Below are 23,519 nucleotides of genomic sequence, written 5' to 3'. Positions count from 1 at the left end.
AATATGTCAGATGGTCTATAAAACCTGTGTATGATGCCCCATGATCACATTAATGTACACAGCTATGATTTAATGATAAAAAAATAATAAAGATCAAAGGAGAAGTTCTGTAAATTTCTCATTATTTCTAGGAGATTCTTTCTTCCAGCAGATCCATTTCTAAAAATGGACACAACTTATGTTTTCTCTCGGTTGCTGATGGAACATAAAGGAGGAGAGGGAAATAAGGCACGAGTTAAATTCTCAAGACTTTGGATTCCATGGATTCTATTGAAATTACTTTTTTTCCCCCTGTATGTAACAACAGCAGGATCACATAGAAATGGGAAAGTGGCCATGTGTTTTAAAGAAAGCATATATGTCATAGTACATTTTTTTGAAAAGAGTGAATGAAGCTTTTTGGATTAAAACAGGGAATATTTGGGATCTAATCTTGATGGCACCAGGTAACAGGCCTTATACCTTAACAAATCAGCTGTGCCTAATTTTTCTTATATACCAAAGAGTGTGATACTCGTTATATTACCTTTGCTGGGATGCTGCTAAGAATAGAAAGAATTGATCAAGGATAGTGCAATAGGATTTAGTCTCTCAGAATGTGGGATTCTGCTCTATTAGAAGGAGGTGCGTAATTCACATTGCTGGTATATGAGTCAAGACTTCAGGTTCTGAGTGCTTAGATACTTTATCACTAATGAAGTAGAACTCAATGAGAGAATCACGTATGTACATTTTTTTCCTAGTAGAATTTCATTCTCATTTATAGAACTTTTATGTTTTTATAGGATCCTCACATCTGTGAACATTTATTGGCAGCCTTAGAAAATAGCATGTTACTATTACTCTGAATAGAATTTCACTCTACTACTTTGTAGCCTTAAAAAACCAAGTGCCTGTGATAGTAAATTGCTATATCTTTTCTTAAATGAATTGTTAAATTTAGAGCTCTGATTTAAATAAAAAATTCAGTAAACCTCTATGTTATAATTCAGTTTTTCATTAAGTAACATCCATACATATTTTAAGAATCTTTGCTATTACTTGCTAATATTAAAATTTAGATTTCTTGAAAATTTGTTTCAAACGTATATACTTGAAATAAAATGTTTAAACATCTGAGTGTAGCATATATTATGTTTATTTACAGTCTAAAGAATAAGTTGATGACTTTGGAAGTAAGATTGTTTAAGTATATGAATTCTTTGCTACAGCGTAAAATTCATCATACGAATAGTCCATCCTATCCAAGGAGGCTGAGTATCGTATAATGGGTGTGTTAGTTTGCTAGGGCTGCTTTAATGAAGTACTACATATTGAGTGGCTTAAAGAACAGCGATTTATTTTCTCATGATTATGAAGGCTGGAAGTTTGAGATCAAGGTGTAGGCAGGGTTGGCTTCTTCTAAGACCTCTATCCTTGGCATGCGAGGGCCGCCTTCTCATTGTGTGTTGACACGGTATCTCCGCGTTCACATCTGGTGTCTCTCTTTGTTAGTGTCCTAATCTCCTCTTCTACTACATATAAGAACCCCAGTTTAGGGCCCCCCAAAGACCCCATTTTAATGTAGTTACCTCTTTAAAGATCCTATCTCCAAATATAGCCCCATTCTGAGGTACTAAGGGTTGTTATGAATTTGGGAAGCATACAGTTTAGCCCATAACAATGAGGAAAATTCTTTCTACATCATTCTGATTAGAACTTGTTTCTATAACACAGACATTTAGCAGGTCATTAATCCAAAATATTTACTAATTACAGTAGAACCTCTGTAAGTTGACCACCCAAGGGATTGTAACAAACTGGAGAACATACAGAGATGGTCAACATAAGGAACTAGGCCTTGGTGTTGATACTACATGTGGTACATGTCTGGTCTATGAAAATTAGGTTAACTTGAGGTGGACATTGTAAGGAGGTGGTCAGCTATGGAAGTTCTACTGTATTTCTTCCATAAACTTGCATCTTAAACCAAGCTGTTCTGAATTTGGAGCCTCAAGAATATGAGAAATCTCAAGTCAATGAGGATTCCAAGGCCAGGGAAGTTTAGATAATGACTAGCTACATAATGATAGCACTCAGTTTAAAACCTAGGTATGCTGATTGTGGAATGCATAAAATATGTGGAAAATAACTGTCCATTCTGTTGACATATTTGTAAGTTGCATCCTTTATGATGTTCAAATCGAGACGATGTGGGGAACAGAAGGCACACTGGAATAGCAGAATGACTTCCTGCTGCAGCCACAGGAACTATATCCATCTAAAGAAGCTCTTCATGATCTGACAATTTTATTTGTCGGTGTCTATTATAAAAATGTCACTTGTGTCTCTCTAATAGACACCTAGGATCAAGGGACAAATCAGGGTGGCAGTGCTAAATGAGTGCCCTTTCTGTTCCTGGAGCAGAGAGACCCCATAGGGAGGCACCCTTTCCTAACAGAAGCCTCCACCTGTCACCTTCAGAGATGGAATCAACTTCATCAGCTCCCAGTCCTATAGCAAAAGAGAGGCTGTTACCTGAAAAGCGTAAGTCTTCCTTTTATAAATGAGATATTTCAGAGCCTAAATGATGGAGAACTCACTCAAAATCTCCCAGGTTATCATGAGCTGAGCTACCATCTTGTTTTACCTGATTTGGTTTTCTCCTTTACTTCGCCTCACTAACTCCAATAATGTATGTGAAAATATGATTTTGTGTTTGTGCTTCTAACACATCCTCAACCTGTGGTTTTACGCATTTTCCTCTATAATTTACTGTAGTGTAAAAACCAGATGAGGACATTCACTTGCATTTGAAACATTACCAAGACATCTGTGCCAAAGGGCAAAATCATCATCAAGCTTGACCCTGGTGTTAAATATATACACTTAAGCTCTTTACACTTGGCCAAGTTAAAGGAAAGAAAAAAGCATTTTCTTTTGAACCAGAAGACTGGGTTTGATTCCCAACTCAGCCACTAACTGAGTGTTTGAAAGAACACAAATTAAATTTCTAATCTGATTCTGTTTCCTTGTAAGAATAACAGTAATCGCCTAGCCAGATAACTATAAAGAATAGAGAAAGCATGTGTGTTACTGAATTTAATACCAGTCATACTCAAGGCATTTGGTAAATGGTACCTATCTGTTCTCTGATTTTTCTCTTGGAGGTCTAAGAAATAATGGGTATTTTAGTGGACAAAAGGTGTGATTTTCCAACCCTCTGTTCTGATTGAAGGCCTGTGCCTCTTCATTCTTGGACTATCCGATCCTTTAGAGTAGACTCTATAAAATGGAGAAACTTTACCTACCTCAGTTCTGACAGATATAATAATCAACAGTGTGTTCTCAAGAGCAAAATGTTTTGAAAAACAACAAATACTATATAAAGTGTCCAACAGAATGCCTGACTAGACATTCATTTTGCTTATAAAATTTATATCCCAATTTTCATACTCTAATTAGCATATAAAATCAATTTTTGGAACTGAGATAGAAAATAAAATTTCAGCTCTAATTACTTCACTTAGCAAAATAATTCTTAAAGATGGCAATAATTTCCATAATAGGCAATTGATTATAATAGTAATGTGAGGAGTGAATAATTATTTAAACTCAGCTTTTAATGAGTCTTTTAATGACAACATAAAATATGCAAAAGTAAAGATATGTTTGCACAATCAATATATCATTTGGCTAAAATTTTTATTTAACATTTTTGTGGTTGCTTAGTCTATACACTTTGTATAGAGCAAGTGATAAATTTAAAATAAAGGAGATTTATGGTACAGGTAAAATAAATACAGGATTAAGGGGCTTTGTCTAACTGCTCTTCTTCTGGTGACCACCCCCCACCCCTCAAACTGATTTCTAGCTCTCTCTATACATGGATGATAAGATCTACAGCCTTCATTTCCCTTCAAGGAAGGCAAAAAGAATACTCATCCCAGCTAGAGTGCCCAATTAATGGCCAAAGAGGAAGAATTTACTAGCAATCTAAAAATCAGGATTTGGCTTATATTTCTGTTGTCAAGAATAGCCATTTGCTTGTTTCAAGTAAAGTTTCTTGCTTTGATTAAGAATGAGAAGAGGAAGATACTACAACAGTGATTATAGCTCAGAGAAGATTGCCTACATTTATAACCCAACACCACTAAGACATTCCGCAGATACCGTGAAAGGCAAATTACTTCTCTGTGCCTACATCTGGGCACCTATAAACTTGGGACGACAACTGTGCTTACACCACTGGACCATATGAAACTTCAGGAAGATGCTTTACGTAAAACACTTAGCTTCATGACCACCACACCATTAGCACTCAGCAAATGTATACCATTATTAAAGAAAGTGGTGAGTGACTTCAAGCAAATGGCCATGTGCTTAGCTTTCTGTCCTCCTCCATTCATAGCAGACCAAGCTCAGCCAGGTGGTTTGTTTAAAGGAGCTGAGCTGATCCCTCTTATCGAGATGAACAGTCTAACATCAGTAAACTGTTTTCTGTACTGCAGTAGGGTGAAGAGCACCCTAAGTTAGAAGTTTGTGAATTATTTCTGGCAAAGCCTCTGGTGCTCTGAGTGGGCTGTTAGCTGCCTTTAAGGTGGGGAGCAGCCCTCATGAAGGGAGAGGTATGGCTGAAGAACAGCTTAATAACAAAGCCCAGTCTACTTGCACTCACTACAAGGAAATTCTTTTTATGTGAAAATATTGAGAAATAGTAAAAGATAGTGCAAAAGGATAGAAGAGCACGAACTTGGGAGCTGGATAGTCGTAGGCTTGAATCTTCACTTTGCCTCTAGCCACCTATGGGATGCCAGACAAAGTATTCGACTCCCATGATCATTCGTTTAGAATGGAGATAATAGCATCTATTTTTTGGGAAGAGTCAGTCAAATAAGATTATGAACATAAAGTGCCCAAGCTGGCACTGACATAGGGCATATCCCCTACTGGGGCATACTTCTAAGCGCCACCACTATGGGCACTACCGTATCAATTTAGTTTTCAAGGGACGTAGTTTTGTATGTACTAATTCGCATAATCCTCTTAAAAGCCCCATGAAGTAGCAATCACTATTAATCCCATTTTACATATGAGGAAACTGAGGCACAAAGTGGCTAAGGGACTTGCCCAAGTCAACCAACCAGTAAGTTGAAAAGCCATGCTTTGCAAATGCTCTACTACTAAGCTGTATCCCACCGGATTCACACTTTGAATCCGAGCAGAGTGGCTCCAGTTTCCAACTCACTTTGAACGCTAAATCTCTTTGGTAATGGCTTTCCTCCCCTGCCTCTTCTCATAGCAGTTTCTTCTCACCTAGAACCCTTATCACAGTACTTTCTACTAGATTTATATATGTACTCGCAAAGCTGTAAGGTACTTCCTTATGTCTTTTTTCCCCCTTTCTATACAAAACACAAATTTGTATGTCATCCTTGTGCAGGGGCCATGTTAATCTTTTCCGGTATCATGCCAATTCTAGTACATTTGCTGCTGAAGTGGGCACCTTCCTCATGACTTAAACATTTTTAGTTCCACACAGCACCAGATGCAATCCCTCGCTATGTAGGTGAGCAGAAAAATGGTATAAAAAGTTTGGCCAAAGATGTTTGAGTAGTTTTCTTTAACAAGACATCCTGGCAGTATGGGCTTCAGCAATGCAATCTGACTGACTCTAAGGACTTACTCAGACGTGATTACGGAAGGTGCTGAAAGAGAACGGGAAGAGGCCAGATCACCATACTTCCAACTCTGCTTGTAAGCCAGTGGTGGGTGGAAAGGTCACGGAGTGTGGCTAATATGAATAGTAGTTGCAGAAATGGATGACCATTGAGTCTTTCTGCCTGACTTCATTTCCACACTCTGTTTGTTGAGCTCATCAATGCCATGGCTTTTCCTAATCATGGGAGGAAGGGAGAGCATTAGCGTTCATTGCTAATGTGTTCAGGGCCCCGGGCCAGGCTTCAAACTCAGCCCCCAGTGGCTCCATAGTCTTTGCTCTTCCAATGTACCATCTGCTGACTAATGACCTCTTCAACTCCAGGATTTATCTAAAAAAGGGAGGGGAAAAAGTATCTAAACATTATCATCCCTTGTTTTTTTGCCTAGAGCAACTCTGAAAAGAATTAACCACAAGTGGCCTATAAAACTCCAGAAGCTTCCAGTCGGAGTAATAGAAAGTGCACTTTCTGAACTAATTTTGGGAATATTTAATTTGAAGAGGCTTTGTGTTCATTTTTCCAGGGAATATTAAAGGAAAATACAGAGAACACAGGGCAGATTTTTAGGTTTGTGATTATTTCAAAAAAGGTTTGGCATGGGGGTCCCAATGTTGGTCAATTGAAGTTCCATTTTTTGAAACCACAATTTTCTCTGCAAATAGAATCTTTCAGAGAGGTGGTGTCAAGTGGTACGCCCCTACAGTGATGGATTTACTCGTGAGAGCTCAGCCCCCAGCTCCCATGTCTAACCCTATATTGGTTTTGGGTATTGACAGGCTGTCTCACCCTGAGCAAGTCATTTAACCTCCCACCTTGGGTCACCCATCTGCGAAGTGAAGGGCAGCTGATGGCACCTACCCCCACCACCACCCCAGAAGCAAACCGAACAGCAGGGTAGTAGCACTTAACATTTTTATACTGGAATCCTAGAGGCTAAAGATATGTAGGTAAACATAAATTTCTGTCTATTTTATAATTAACCCTAAATCCTTTAAAAATTTTCAGATAAAGAAGAAAATTTTTTCAAAATATTTATATGTGAAACATGAGCTTGCCAATAATATCTTTGTATATTGGGTATGAATATCGTCTTAGAATCTGTATTCTAAAAACTCATTATCTGTGTAAAAAGCTAGAGAGAAAACTGGGCCATTAAAGACAACTGACTCCAGGGAAAGTCCTGAAATTTTGCTTTGTTTCGCTTCTTTTGCTGACATGATCGTATGTCCTTGAACATTGATTCTTTATTCTAAAAATGGCCTATTCAACCTGACTGTGGTTAATTAGGCACATCAAATAGTTGGATTCTGGTTAATGGAGGCTTGTTGTATTTATTTATACAACAAGATGCTTGGTAGTGTTTATAAGGCAATTTCTTTAGCACAGTGAGGCAAAGTTACACTAAAAAATAACTCAAGAGAAAATGTTACATTGGGCACATCTTGTCAGAGCACTTGACTCTGAAACTAGGAAACAGTTAAGATGTTCTCATTAGGTACAAAGCTCCAGGGTGACCCTGTGAAGAAGTCTCCCTGAGGGCAGAGTTTCCTTGATCGCCTGGAATCTCCTTTCTTGCCTGTTCAAAGGTGCTGATGTTAGACAGGGGTTGACACTTGTGTGACACACACACAGAGCTAAATACAGCTGTCTGGGAGAGGCAGAGGTGTGAATCCTGACAGTTCTGCAAATAGCAGCCACCCTCCCCAGCTGGAAACCTATCTTAGAACCAGCCAGCCCAACCTCCACACCAGGGTCACTGTCCTCAAACCCTGGGACCAGGAAAGGTATGTCAATACACTATCTTCCCAGCTGCGGTTTGTCACTTTGTGTGTGGCAATCGGGCATGCTCCCTGGATGGAGGAATCCTGGTCACTGGAAGGCATTCTTGCCTGGCAGGTTTCCACACCCTTAATGGGCACCTCAGGTGACATCAGCCTGGAGGCCAGCTGCTGTTGCTAAGGTTCAGCCACTTAAAACGAGTCCTGGGTTGGCTGTTTACGCACTTAAATGGAAAAGCAGTACCAGAGTCGTCCCTGAGAGTTAGGGAGGACACAGTAATTGCTTTCCTTTGTGTGGCAGGTGATGCATTTGCCACCGCAGAGTAGAGCACGCTGCTGTTCTCAGGCATAACAGGAGCGGTGGGAGAGAAACACTGCAGGAAATAGAAAATGTCAAAGAGCTCCAGGTTGAAAATTGCGTTTTGCAGATGCCATTAAGCTCTGTCAGGAGAGAAGATGACAATGCTAATTGACAGATTTAGTTATGTTTTATTGTGTTCGAGTTGCTGGGTAAGTCATCAGATGATGCTGTTTAATCATTAATGTTAAACTTTAGAAGAATCTGTCCATTGTTTGCTATTCATCATTTACTCTCTCCACAAAGGTATCTTCAGCTACTATACCCTGCTAGCAAAAAAGGAGTATAAATATTTATATTCAGCCCAACAACTGATAAAAGTCTTAATCAGCACAGCATAAGAATATTAATTATAGCCTAAAAAATTCTGCATCAGTCAAGGACAATTAGGATATCTTTTAGTTTTTTAATTAAAACAACACGCACATACACACACACACAAGCACTTTTGCACACATAGTCACCCAGATTTCTTCCTTGGTAAAGTAAGAAAAATAATAGCACATGTCACATTGTATTTCTGTATATTAAATGAGTTAACAGATGTGCTTGGCACGGAGCGAATGCTCCATACTTTGTAGCTGCCACTACTTCTATATTATGTAGAAGTTATATATCAAATGAGGTTATTTTTAAGAGATTTGCCAAATATTTTTCCTTTTTGCTAATAGATAAGTTATCATAATATAGGCTTGCTACAACATATGTTTTTAAAAAGCAGCACAAAACATGTCTTGTTTTTAAAAATTAATTATCGATACAGTTAGCAAGAAAAAAAAGGTTTGCTTTGTTGTCCACATTTCCTCCCAAATCTGGAAGATAATGCTCAGTATTACATTCTCTGTATTTTTCAAACTCTCTTAGCCATTAACCTTTCAGGTCAGACGGTACTTACTGCCCAGTGGTATCTAGAGAACCTTTAACAAACTCAGGCTTCACAGACCTGCCCACACCCACAGAACAGAAGAATCTCCCCACATTTCTATTTTAAAAGACTCCCAGGTGATTTCATGAACCGTGGTCAGAACAGTGATCTTGGGACACTCCTTCCTGTCCCATTTGGAGCACTGTGTTGGGGGTGAGGCGAGGAGTCCTTTGTTTTCTAAAGTTCTGGGATTGTTAGGAGTTACCAAATACCCCTCCTCTGTCCCCAGCATTAGATCTGACGAGTACATTAATGAATGAATCTTCAGTGTGTCGTGGTACAAATGTCCTGTCCAACCTGAACACTGACGATGCCAGTAGGTTTACATTCTGCCTGGTCCTTCAACCCACCCTTTCCTCCTTTCTTTCCAAATGCCTTGCCCATCTCTCATGCCCCTTTTTTGGTCAAACTTATTCTTTTCTCCTTTTCCTTAACATTCAGCTATTCTTTATTCAAAGTAGTTGTCTTTGGGAGGGAAATTCTACCTGGAGCTCCGCTGTGCACATCTCTTCATTCTTTTCTCTTTTGCGAGATCAGCTGGACACTTGTGAAGTACTTAAAGCATACCTGGTACTCCCTCTTCTTTTTAAGTGCTTTCCCCACTCCTCTCTCCCTTGTTCACTGTCCAGATGTCAGCCCCCTGTCCCCCTGCCCAGGCTTATGGATGAATGAGGTGAGACAGGAAGACAGAGCCGAGCCTAAGTCCTGGAGTCAGCGTCACCTAAGTCCTGGGCATCTCCGGTGCTCCATTCCCACGCTTCTCGGCTACTGGGTGGAAAATGTGATTCCAGTTTCTGAAAGTTTAATAGAGAAAAATTAATGGCCATCTACATGCATAAAGGAAACAGTTACAAGAAACTCTAAATGCTTCCTTAAAACAAATTCCTTTTTATTATCTTTCTTTATAGTAAGAGGTTCCTGGTAACTACAGGATATTTCCACATAAAAAAGGGATATATTTAATCATTTGTCCTAGGATTATGGACACCCTAGGGGAAGAAAATTCTAATATTATGATTGTTGCAAGTTTTTCTTTCCACAGAAGTTCCCATTTAATGATATTTCAGGACTGCTCATCTGAGGTTGAAATGCAAGTGCATTTTAAATTAAACATGAGGCATTGCATCTAGTCCACCCTTTGAATAATATTTATATGTATTTTTTATTTGTTGATGGATCTGTAGACCTCCCTGGGTGGGGTAGGTGCTTTCACTCCTTGTTACCAAGACTTCATAATTGAGTTGAGTTCATAGTGTCTGATTGGTTTCCCCATGCTTCAAGTATGCGTTCATTATTGAATGCTCTTAAATATTTAACACTTTACTGTCAAAGTATGTCAAGTGCTGCCCAAACCGTGGAGACTCTAAGAGCTGTATCTGATAGCAGGACAAGTCAGAAATTGTTAGTTGCTTTCCACCTACTTCTAGTCCTGTCTCTGTAGTTGAGTCTTGGAGGTTTTGCTAGGTTTAAATAATATGCTTCTTGTAAGGGTGCTTACAGCTGCTCTGTTTAAAACAAGATAGATACAAATCCCAATCTGAGCCGGGCGCGGTGGCTCACGCCTGTAATCCCAGCACTGTGGGAGGCTGAAGAGGGACAATTGCTTGGGCACAGGATTTCGAGACTCACCTGAGCAACAGTGAGACCCCGACTCATGAAGAAAAAGGAAAAACCCAGTCGGGTGCCACGGTGAGCGCGTGTAATCCCAGCAGTTTCCTGAGGCAGCTGGGTGCCCACAGCCTGAGTCTGAGGTTGCATTGAGCTATGACGCCCACTGCACTCTGCTCAGGGGCATAGGGTGGGACTCTGTCTCAACAACAACAACAACAACAAAAAGCAAAGAAATAAAAAACAAGCAACGAAATAAAATAAAAAAGCCAAAAAATATATATATCCCAATCTGAGTCAAGCTTTTGTATGTTGTGCTTCCTCTGTTTCCCTGTCTCAACTTGAAAATGGTAAAAGATGAGAGCAGATTTTCAGTGAATTTGGGGAGGAAGAATAGGATTTGCAATTTGCAGCACCCCCTAGAAACCAGCATGGGCAGATTACTGTTTGGACAGTAGGAGGCAGCATGTTGGGATGAAAAAGCATAGAATCCAGGGTATTCAATTCTAATCTGAAGGCAGCAGAGGAGCCAGAACAAGGGGGTGAGTAGGGAATGAGGCAGCAGGGAGAGGGGAGGGGGAAGAGGATGGGGAGTGGTCACAGTGTATGCCACACCTCCTGGGGGTGGGACCCAATTATAAGAGGGACACATTTACCTAACAAATGTAATCAGTACAACCTATTCTTTGTACCCTCAATGAATCCCAAACAGTAAAAAAAAAAAAGAATACAGCTTTGGATGTAGAGGAACATTGTCTCAAATATTGGTTCTACCATTTAGGTAACTTTGGGCCAGCTGCATGTAGGTGGAGAGCAGGTTGGTAATCACTGAGCTCTGAGGATGTGGACAGTATGGGGTCTATATCAGAGTCTCTCAACCTGGGTATTATTTGGGGCTGGATAACCTTTTGTCATGGACGCTGTCCCAGACATCGTAGGATGGAGCATCCTTGGCTTCTACCCACTACCTGATGGTACCACCTCTGCCCCAGGTATGACAACCAGTAATGTCTCCTAGGGCACAAAGCCATTGAGAAGCACCGGCCTACAGTTCACTTTTAGTACTCACGGGAAAAGCCCTGGAGGCATTAATATCTCTGTTGTCTCATAATGACTCCAACGCTAAGGAAAAAATTATGTAAGCTCTTTCTAAAGGTCCCAAGAATTTTAGGCTACTATGTTAAATATATGTATTTACCAGTTTTTAAAATACATAGAAAACCTTAACAAATGCTATTTTCCTGTATCCCAGATAGAGTGGGGTTATTGTTTCCATTAATTTCTCCCATTACTAACCCTGTTCTTGCATTTTGTCATTCCTCAAAATAAAATTATTTACTCGGACCAGTTTATTAGGGCAACAAGCTGCAGAACAACTGGAGCCAAGAATCTGCCTTTTGAAAATACTAAGAACATTAAACAGCATTGCCACTGGGAGGTGGCAATTAACATAGCTTTGCCTAGAACTGTGATTTAAATCTTTCTGAGGTCCTTTCTTATACCTAACTGCATAGAACCAGGGTAAAAAATAATTCCAGATGTTAAAACACAGCATTTGGTAACAAGTCTTTGGAGGAAAAATTGAGAAAAAAAAATAGTCCTGTTGGGAGCACTAGTGTGTTTCCATTTGTTAGGTAGAAAATTCGGGCAGGATGCGAGCAGGGATCTGAGAGCACAGCCTGGAAGTCTGAATTAGATTGCCAGTGTCTCTCATTTTTTTGCCCATTCTTAACAATCCCCTGAAAGTACCACAGTCCCTTCTCTGGAGATTCTGACTCAGAGGGTTTGAGGTTGTGCCCAGAAAGAGGTATTTTCAGCAAGCCTTCCTGGTGAACTTTATGATCAAGAAGATTAGGAAACACTGCAGTCCAAGCGCTTGCTACAGAACGTGGTCCACAGCCGGCAGCAGCAACTGGGAGTTGGTTAGAAGCATTTTGTTTTATTAATTTCAAAAAATTTATGGGGGGCACAACTGTTTTTTTGTTAAATGAATGAATTGCATCACGCTGAGGTCAGGGCTTTTAGTGTACCCGTCACCAGCATACGTGTAATGTACATTGTACACAACTGGTGGATTTTTAACCCTCAACCCCCCTTCCTAACTTCCAATGTCCTTTACACCATCTTATGACCATATATAGCCTTCATTTAGCTCCCACTTGTAGGTGAAAACAGGTGGTATTAATTTTTGCAATCCTGAGATACTTCACTGAGGATAATAATCTCCGGTTCCACCCCATCATTCCTCATTCCTTTTTTAGGCTGAGTGGTACTCCATGCTACCACATTTTCTTAATCCACTCATCAGTTGATGGGCACTTAAGTTGGTTCCATATCTTTGCAATTGTGAATTGTGGCATAATAAATATTTGGGTACAGGTGTCTTTTATACAATCAGTTCTTTTCCTTTGGGTAGATACCCAGTCATGGGCTTGCTGGGTCAAATGGTCTGTCTATTCTTAGTTCTTTGAGGAATTCTCAGACTGTTTTCCATAGAGCTTGTACTAGTTTATATTTCCATCAACAGTGTATAAACATTCTCTTTTCACTCCATCCATGCCAACATCTATTGTCTTTTGACTTTCTAATAAGGGTAATTCTGACGGGTATGGTGGTATCTCATTGTTTTAGTTTGCATTTCCCTGATAATTAATAATGTTTAGTTTGCATTTCCCTGATAATTAGTAATGTTTGCATTTCCCCGATAATTAGTAAACTTTTTCATGTTTTTTTTTTTTTTGCCATTTGTCTTTTTTCTTTTGAGAAAAATCCATTTATGTATTTTACCTACTTTTTGTTGTGGTTGTTTTATTCTTGCTGATTTGAGTTCTTTATGGATTCTAAGATGTATAGTTTGGGAATACTTTCCCCCATTCTACAGATTGTGTGTTTACCTTTTTGATCACTTCCTTTGCTGTGTGGAAACTTCTTAGTTTAATTAAGTCCCACTCATTAATTTTGTTGTTGCTGTATTTTCTTTTGGGGGTCTTAGTCATAAATTCTTTGACTAAGTCATTGTCTAGAAGAGTTTTTTCTATGTTTTCTTCTAGAATTTTTATGGTTTCAGGTTTATATTTAAGTTTTTAATCCATCTTTAATTTTTTTATATGGTGAGAGATAGGGATATTGTTTCATTCTTTTGCATGTGGCTATCCAGTTTTCCCAGCACCATTTATTGAATAGGGTTTCCTTTCCCCAGCATGTTCTTATCTGGTTTGTTAAAAAAAAAAGTTGGCAATAGCTATATGATTTCACTTCTGGGTTCTCTAATCTGTTCCATTGGTCTATGTGTCTACCTGTACACTAGCACCATGCTGTTTTATAGCATATATAACTTGAAGTCAGGTAATGTGATACCTCCAGATTTATTCTTTTTGCATAGGATTGCTTTGAGTATTTGGGTTCTTGTTTTGGTTTCATATTAATTTTAGGATTATTCTTTCTAGATCTGTGAAAAATGACCTTGGTATTTTGATGGGAATTGAGTTGAATTTATAAATCAGTTTGGGCAGTTAGGGCATTTTCACAATGTTGACTCTTCTAATCCATGAGCACAGGGTGTTTTTCCACATGTTTTTTATGTCATCTGCGATTTCTTTCATTAGTATTTTGTAGTTCTCCGTGTTGAGATCTTTCACCTCTTTGGTTAAGTATGTATTCCTAGATATTTTATTTTCTTTGCAGCTATTGTAAATGATATTGAGTTCTTATTTTGATTCCCAGCTTGATTGTTGTTAGTAAATAGAAATGCTATTGATTTGCAGGTTACATTAATTTCATAATCTGAGTCTTAATTTATTTATTCTGGGAGTCTTCTGGTAGAATCTTTAGGATTTTCTAGGTATAAGATCTTCTATCATCAGCAATTAGTGATAGTTTGACCTCTTTCTTTCCCAATTTGGATGCCCTTTCTTTCTTTTTTTTTTTTGCCAGCAAATATTAATTTTATTTCAGAAAACTGCTGTGATATAAATTACCTTTTTGGTTCATCCTGAATGATTGCCAGTTGATACCTAATTCCCCAATGTCTCATTCCAATTGTTAACACAGTTGTATACCTAATCTCAGATTTATTTCTAACATGGCGACTCTCACCTCACAAAAAGAACACTGGAGGATAAAGTGGCTATATTCCCAAGGAAGAAATGGTTGCTATTTACCTATCAGTTCAGCTCTAGAGAATAGTAAAATGGTTACTTGTAAAAGCTGTTACAACAAAAGGTCATAACCTTTACATTATGGATGCCCTTTATTTCTTTCTCTTGGCTGACTACTCTGACTAGAACTTCTAGTACCATGTTGAATAGAAGTGGTATTAATAATAGTGGGCATTCTTATCTTGTTCCAGTTCCTTCCAGGAGTGCTTTCAACTTTTCCCCACTCAGTATGATTTTGGCTGTGGGTTTGTCATATATGGCTTTTATTATTTTGAGATGTGTTCCTTCTGTGCCTAATTTTTTGAAGGTTTTTAATTATTCTGCCCCTATTGAGATGATATTTGGTCTTTGTTTTTAATTCTGTTTATGTAGTGAATCACATTTATTGATTTACTTACATTAAACCACCCTTACATCCCTGGGATGAAACTCACTTGCTCATGGTGAATCATCTTTTTGATGTGCTGGTGAATTCAGTTTACTAGTATTTTGTTGAGGATTTTTGTATCTATTTTCATAAGGGATATTGGTCTGTAGTTTTCTTTTTTTGTTGTGTCCTTTCCTGACTTTTGTATCAGGATGACACTGAATTCTGAGAATGAGTTAGGGAGGATTCCCTCCTTTTCGATGTTATGGAAAAGTTTCAGTAGACTAGATGCCAATTCTTTGTAGGTCTGGTAGAATTAAGCTGTGAATCCATATGGTCTCAGGCTCTATTTTTGTTGGGAGGTTTTTATTACTGTTTCAATCTCATTACTGATTATTGGTCTGTTCAGCATTTCTATTTTTTCTTGATCTAAGCTTGAGAGGTCATATTTCAAAAATGTATTCATTTCCTCTAGATTTTCTACTGTGTGTGGACAGAGATTTTCAGTCTTGATGGCATTTTGTATTTCTTGGCTACAGTTTGACTCAGTAGGTCTGAGTTGGAATCTGAAATTCTGCACTTCTCACGGGCACTCAGGAGATCTGATGTTTCTGGGATATGCACTCCACTTTGAGCAGCCAGGTTCCTGTTGACGTTAGGCATGAAGAGAAATGGGAGGAGTCCTCATTAAATCCCACTCTGGCTCCATGTCATGGCTCTCTCAGATAAGTCACTAGAAATGGGGTAGAAGTCATAGGAGATGGGCATGGAATGACAGGATTCTTCATATTAACAATGATATCTGGAGTTGCAGGTTTCTGCCAAGCATTTCAGAGCTGGAACGTGTCCCTGAGGGAAGGTAAAGCTGTTCTCTGCTGTTTCACATCTCCTGTCCTCATTGTCTCCAAGTTTACCTGGGGCAAGTTTTATTGTTTTCCAATCAAGGATATCCTTAGTAGTTGCTGTTCCTCTGCCAGAAATGCCGAGCAATTCATCCCCAAAGTGGTGCACCGCCCATAACAAGTTATAGAAAAGAGTTTCATGATTTTATTTATTTATTACTTGTAATTACTGAAAGGCAGCATCATTACTGGCTCTGTAGTGAGAGCCATTTGGATAGTTTCATCTTTACTGAGTCTAGCATGCAGCTTCTCATTGATTAAATCAGCCCACAGTGAACATTTCAGGCATTTTTGAGAGTGGGAAGGTGGGGAGAAGGCAATGTGTGATGGACTCAGGTGGTTGTGGCAGCTTTAACAAATGCTGAAGCTGGTAGGGTAAGACTAGCAGAGAAGATGTGTTCATGTCTTGGCCCCAGCACATAATCACTGCTCTGTTTGGGGCTCATGAATGAACCCATTGACAATTCCGGTGTATGTGACGTATTAACTGGCTTTCATTCATCTCATGAGCTTCACCCTGAGAGCAGGAATAGAGTGCCGCAAAGCCTGAGAGGAATGATGCCCTCAAGGAAAGAGGACGCGAGGTACTCCAAGATAACGGCTGTCTAGTGCATGTACTCTGCAGTAACTTTGAGCAGTGCACGGCCCCAAACCAGTACTGCGTAGTGCTGTAGAAACTAGGATGCAAGTGCTTAGGGAAGGGTAGTGTTGAAATAATAAAAATGGGTTACTGTACGTGAAAATACCCCAGAAAACATCATTGCAAAGTCCCTGTACTGAGAAGGAAAGCCTGTTTCTGTTAGAAGAGTACCTTATTCTCAGGTTTATGTAGAACACTTGGGAGAATGCTCATTCTCCCAAATGCTGATTTCACGAGCTGTAGTTGTCGGATTGTCATCTTACCTTGCCCTTGAATCCATCTTTCCCTGAAAGCTAGAGTACACACTTTGGGGACACAAAGTTGTGCTTCCAATTTCTCTGGCTTCCTCCCTCTCTTGGTGTGAAAGCCATGGGGGCACATTTCAGTGCCTTTTGTCCTCCCAGGTGGTTGTGAAGATTGAATATGGCAGTGATGGAAAGGGACCTTGTCTATTTTCATCATTGTTATATCCAGCAGCTTTTCACACTAAAAATGAAGGTGCTCAGCAGAGTTTGTTGAGTGAATAATCAAAGAAATGAATTTTTAAAGTGCCTGGATTACAATATTTAAGATTTTTTTCTTACTTGGTTACACCTGATGCTCATATTTGATTCTGCAAGAATTTCTTTTTATTTGGCTAAAATCAGGCCTTCTTTATGACACCCAAGTGAAAAGTTTGGAAGAAATTCTGGAAACTTCTCTTTGTGCCTCATTAACCTGGCTTGGTTTCAGAAGCAAATCTCCCAGCTACACAGCTATGGAAGCTACAGAGAGACTGAAATTTTCCACAATTCTTTCTGACTGTTTGGTCTGACTCACCTGCCTGTGAAACAGACTTTCCTACTTCTGGGGGAAAAATATCCTTTAAAATATTTTTTGTGTGTATGTGTAATTCAAGTAAATATTTTAAAAAGGTTTTCTCAGTGAGTCAGTTTTGCTGTCACGAAGTAAGCCCTGGAGAAACCTAAATGCCACTCGGGCCTATTGCCCTTTCAAAATAGGATGTTTCTTTATGATTCCCCTGAGCCAGCTGTAGGTGGGATTCATCTGTTCACACAGTAGGCCTGGCTTGTTCCGTGTGCAATTCTGGCTTGCACAGGGATAGGTAAGTTACATTTCATGCAATCCAGCCTCCTCCTTAAAGTTTTAAGTTTAAACTTGACTTACAGTTAGGAAACCTTCTGGGGATTCAAGGATGTATGTGAAGACAAGTATGTTTAGAAGCTGAATCTGGAAATCAAGATTTCTTTCTGGAGCTCAGGATCTATCTCACATAGCTAAGGTGACTTTCTGCCATCCCCAGAGGTGTTTTGTGGGAGTTTCTTTGGGCATAATTTAAAATTGCTGATGGCAGGTGTTGGGTGGGAGAAAAGATTCTCACACTAAGTAGGTGAGCTTAGCCAAAGGCTCTGGGTTGGACTGATTGATTGATCTATTGATAACTGCCATCCACAGAGCCATGGCCTTTTAAAGTGTGATTGGGGCTGGTGCAGTGAATATGTTTAACTGATTTCTGTGACAGATCCTCGAGGCGACTATGCTGCTCACAACCCTTGCCCCTGTGCCGGGGAGAAGGAATGAGGTGGCACAGGAGCAGGGTGTGCTGTGAGGCACAGCTGGCGTGGATGAGAGCTGGCACACTGAAGGAAGGACAAGGATTTTGATTTTAACTCATCGTGTTAGGAATCAGTTGCATAAAATCATCCCTCTGTTTAGCCCAGGGTTTCACTCCCTCATCCTTATCTTAACGTGACCCTTTGCTGACTTCATAAGTTTCTCCAACAAAGGATAAGGAGAAAAAGCCTAAAATGCTGAAATAGGAGAGATGCTAGCAGCAGTAATAAAAACACGAGAGGTTAAAGTGAGAGATGATCCATGCAGCTAATGTTTGCTGAATTTTTCCTTTGTGTCAGTCATTGTGTTAAAAGTTTTTACATGCTTTTCTGGATTTAATTGATTTTTCCTGGATTCACATGATGCAAAACATGAAGTTAAAACTGTCAGCTAGCCATAAATTATATAAATGATTAACTCTTTCCCCCTACTTTTAACCAAATTGGAGACTATTTAAAAACCCTTGTTCACCAACAAACGAATGTTTATTTATTTAATGAATATATGGAAGGATAGATGGATGGATGAATGAATGGATACTTTTTGCCGCTAGTCTAGGTGTTAATAAGGCTTCCGCTCCATAGTCTAAAATCTTAGAGTTCTTACAGAGCAGTTCCATGATTCCCAACATGGTCCCTGGACTAGCACCATTAACATCAACATCACCTGGGGAGTTGTTAGAAACGCGTATTCTCAGGTCTCCTGACTCCCCCCCCACCACCACCCCTGAGATGCACTGAATCAGAAACTCTGGGGTTGGAGCCCCCTGTCCATTTTAACAAGCTGTCCAGGTGATTCTGGTGCCGGCTAGAAGTTTGCTAATTACATCTGACCCCAGAAACATGGGCAGGAGTCAAGGCCCGTATAGCTTGTATGTGTCCTAGGGTATGATCGCGGGATAGATTCTCAAATGCAGTTCTTAGAAGAATGTTCCAAATGGGAAATGAAAACTACTGGAAAGAAAAATGACTTTTCAACTCTTATTTTTGATGATTTCATGTAACATTTGGTTTGCAAAATCCCACTGAGATAGTGTTATGTGATCTCTGTGAGCCCAGATTGTTCATTAGTAAAAGGGAGATAGAAGTATTTATATTATTGGAATGTTGTAAAAGGTAATTAAACAAACTTTATGACAGTGTTGAAAATAAAGTATGTAAAATGCAGTTTATAAATTATTTTCCCTCAGCTTAGTCTTCAAAAACCATTGATTTTTACTGGCCTCTGCGTCTCAGTCACAGTTAGAATGGTACCTTTCTGTTGCACTAGGTCTGTGTAATTTACTAAACGTGCCTTTCCTGTCTCTGTACTTTGTCCTCTTTCTCCCAAGCTACTGGTGATGTCTTTAACAGCAACATTTGCACAGTGGGTAAAAGAATATTTGGTGACTTAACTACTGATGTTTTTACAGATTAGAAGGACTTTGCATATTTAATCAAACCTATTGACTTTGTGCTAAGCAAACCTTGTATCTCTAAGATGGGCTTTCCGAAAATGCCAAAGGTGGGGATGATATTCACTTTACAAAATGACTTAGGAGACAAAGCAGTAAATGCAAAAAGAATTGGAAATACACGCAAATTTTACAGGAATATAATTTGGGGGGTTGACTGAGTTGCACAGATAGTAAATTTTAGTTAACTGTTTAATGTTGGGCTAAGACAAGGCATGGTTAAAGTTGACAAGGCAGGACTAGCAAATTGAACTGAATTAAATCAATGTTGTTTGGAAATTAGAGTGGCTATCATCCTGTGTTTGTCTTGTTTTTTAGTTTAAGTGTTAGAGTGAGGAATGCATCATTTGTGGCTAGGGAATATTTAGCTGTTAGACTTGGGATATATAGCAAGAAGAAGGTGATTGAGTTATTGAAACCAAAGAAGTCAGGAGCTTTTGACACAGAGCCTCAACAGAAAACTAGAGGTCTTCTGTGGGCAGCTGGGAATCCATTTCCCTCTTTTCTTTTATAAAATATCTCTACCGTGTCTGTGTTCTTCTCAGTCTAAGTCAGTGGTTCTCAGCCTTCCTAATGCCTCCTAATGCCGTGACCCTTTAATACAGTTCCTCATGTTGTGGTGACCCCCAACCATAAAATTTTTTTTGTTGTTACTTCATAACTGTAATTTTGCTATTGTTATGAGTAGTAATGTAAATATCTAATATGCTCACTGGCTGAGAACTGCTGCTAAGGGATAGATGTGGTATTCAGGTACTGAGGTTTCCTTGCAGCTTTAGCATGGCATAAGGTTTCTTTCTTTGTAACTACATGCTATGCTACTGAAACCTGGTTTTGTCATTGTATACTTGACACTAACATGGCAAAGTATTTGGTGATTCTAGAGTAACAGTGGAATGCCCAATGCTTTGTGATCCTCTGAGAAAAGAACATGGATGTTCAAAAAGTATACCCCTCATTTCTAATGGATTACAGGGTATTTAAGACCCACTGTGCAGTAAGCATCAACCAAGAATATAACTGACCCTAACATGGTTGGAGGGCTGGTCCTGCTGCAGTCACTGAACAGGAGTTGAGTTCTAATCACAGTACTAGGGGTGAGGACATGGCTGGGATGCAAACTGATTATCTTTGGCTCCAATCTGGGGTGGAGGTGACAGTAGGAGCCCTTTGAGAGTGCGTCCTCAGGAGGAAGGGCACCCCTTTACTCCGGAGCCCTCCATGTTGGACAAAATGAGACATGGCTCCGTGATTGGGCATACTTGGAAAGTACATCTACTTCTTTTGTGGATAGTGGATGAGCAAGAGCCACTCCTGATGTTAGGGCTGGGCCCAATCCAAGCGAGGATTAGACAAACTGAAGCCCAGCAATGAGGAAGGGCAAACAGGCTACAGTCCTGGAGGAAAGTGGGATTGTGACTGAGTGACCACCTCATCCTGGTTTTCCCAGGACTTCTCCTCCAGTGTTATATCTGAAAGTTTCAAACTATGGGAAACGTCTCAGTCCTGGGTAAAGCAGTGATGGCCCACATAGGCCAAGTGGCCAGGAGGTCTGTGGGGCCTGATTCCCATATTTCCCAGCAAATAAACCAGACACAGAACCTTGCCAGTGAAATGAGGTTCAAAGAATCCATTTACTATTGTGGGTGTTTATATAGTGAGTCAGGGAGACCAACATGCTGGAACTCCAAAAACTTCTCAGCCTGGCAGGCATTGAGCAGTTTTTAGATTTTAGAGATATTCCCAAATTGGCTTTGTTATTCTGGTAAATATTAAATGACAGTACCCGGTCCTTCCAAAAAAATTAGAGGCTAAAGACCACCTGGTCTAAGCAGCAGACTGCTCATTGCTCACCTTATTGTGATTCTTGGATCCATCCAAGTGCTTTCCAGAGTCACAGAACCTGCCCACCTCTTGTTGCAGCTGATTTTGTTTGACCCCAGTGAATAACAATATTGAAGGCTGAAATTAGATTCACCTGCAGTTTACCCTCAATTTGCAGCCTTTCAGTCGGAAGAATGAGGGTTCTTTTCATGTTAACTAGCCTTATTCTGGAGTGTGATTCGTTATTACAGCAAATTTAATTTTGCATGAAAAGCATGATAACTAATTATATGGCATTTGCATACTCCGAACAAATTCCCAAAAATATTTGCATAAATTTCCTGATGTTCTTTTTGACTCGTTAACAACCTCATCATATTAAATTGCCTTCCTAAATTGATTTAAAACATCTGCCTTGTCTAAGAGTGGCTGATTTTCATCAAAAATAAGGAGTAGGAAAGTTAAATTACTATCCACTAGGAAGTGAACTGATGTGTTGCTACCCCAAATATGTGTATTTAAAAATAGAGTTCCTGTCTGGTGATTATCCTAATACAAGGCACTTACATGAGCCTTGGTGTCTCTTCAGATCTCAGAAAGGCCCGCGGTCCACTCATCGACTAGGTTTAGCTGCTTAAGGTTTTGAGAGGAGATACTGTCTACACAAGGAACATTCCAGGTGCACCTGCACCCTATTTATCATGGGCACTGCTCTCATGCTGATCTCTAAAATGGCACGGAAATCATTAAGTAGGAATGTAGGCTTCACAGCAGGGCAGCTATCTCTGGTTTTGCATTATTTTAATTAAACTCCGATTTTTCACCTGATGCAAGGACTGATTTCCCAGCCCGGATCTCTCAAAAATGAGATCTTCAAAAGAAACCTTGAATTGTTAATCAATGCTGATGGCAACTCAAATTCATGCTAGCATCAAATGATTATTCTTAAAAATGTGGATGGGGGTTGCACAGAGGGAATGGGTGATAGTAACGAAGATGGGTTAATCTGACTATTGAACAGTTGTTGTCAAGATTTAATGGGATCAGAGTCACCTGGAGGGATTGCTAAACATGTAGATTGTTGGGCCCCTCAACCCCAGAGTTCAGTCGGTCTGAGGAAAGGTTAGAGACTCTGCATGTCTAACAAATTTGCAGGTGATACTAATAATGCTGTTTGGGAGACCACGCTGGGAGCGCCACAGAATTAGATCCTAATTAGCAGGAGGATGTGTCTTTATGAATTAAGGATTTAACTGAGGTCCAGTCTCAGGCAGACCAGGCAGAACCAGGAGAGAACACCAACAGTGATAGTGTGACTGGGAAGAGCTGAGCTGCTGTGTTACAACACTGCCAGAGACAGAGGCTCTGGGCACACGGTCTCTCTAAATTAAAGGCTGCTGGGTGCCATAGTACTTCTTTCTAAATTTTCCACTGGGAAAGTTGAAAGGCTCCCATAGCTATATTCCATCACATATTTAATTTGTCTGCTCCTTCAAGAGAAAGAAAAGTTTTCTCCTGAATCAGACTCTCCACTGTCAAAGTGAAATGCCTTTCTAATTACCTTTCAGACAAGAAAACAGTTCTATTTACTTCAGGGGGTAGCAGCCCTCCAGGTTCCCACCAATAAAAGTACTTTTTAATCAGAGAAGTGATAATCATTTTGTACTATAAAACTTTTGAGGCACTTCTGAGGATAATCTCAATTTCCTTCACATATAACATGCTAGAGCTGAGGGTAGAGGATGCCAAGAAACAGATTGTATTTAACTGCAGTTTCTTTATTAGAAAAAAGAGAAGTGTTGGCTACTAAGTGTATTCTGGGGGAGGGAGTATCTTCTATTTCTTAAGCCCTTTCTCGCCATCTTTGAGAACCATGCTAAAGTCTTCCCTGTATGCTGGCAATTGATTCTGTATGTATGATTCTTTGGGAAACTGTTGACTCTGATAGTAGAGCATTAACTGCAGCAGAGGCTCAGTCTCTGCAAGCAAAGTTGAAGGAGAAGATGGGTCTGTAGTTTTCAGAGTGTCCATTATTCCTCTGTTGCCCTTTTCCATGTTCTTCCTCCACAGAGCTGGCTAAGAATGCAAACTAGAAATAGCTGCCTGCTGCAAATAGTGCACAGCTACACAGCCCCTGAGGGGGTCTCTTTGTTTTTAGGAGGCAGAGGCCTATCACCAGAAAAGGCCCTCACTC

General features: G+C 39.8%; 1 protein-coding gene and 1 pseudogene across 1 annotated transcript in view; one reads left to right on the top strand and one right to left on the bottom strand.

Annotated features, from left to right (window-relative positions):
• Positions 1-23,519, top strand: part of NCKAP5 (NCK associated protein 5) — a 969,262-nt gene that overhangs the window by 228,892 nt on the left and 716,851 nt on the right. The gene's annotated exons all lie outside the window — the stretch shown is intronic.
• Positions 5,391-5,485, bottom strand: LOC128591019 (uncharacterized; annotated as a pseudogene).

The sequence above is a fragment of the Nycticebus coucang genome, chromosome 7 (assembly GCF_027406575.1).
Source record: "Nycticebus coucang isolate mNycCou1 chromosome 7, mNycCou1.pri, whole genome shotgun sequence".
NCBI classification, from domain to species: Eukaryota; Metazoa; Chordata; class Mammalia; order Primates; family Lorisidae; genus Nycticebus; species Nycticebus coucang.
Note: the sequence above shows the minus strand (reverse complement) of the source record. Positions and strands in the feature narration are given on the sequence as shown.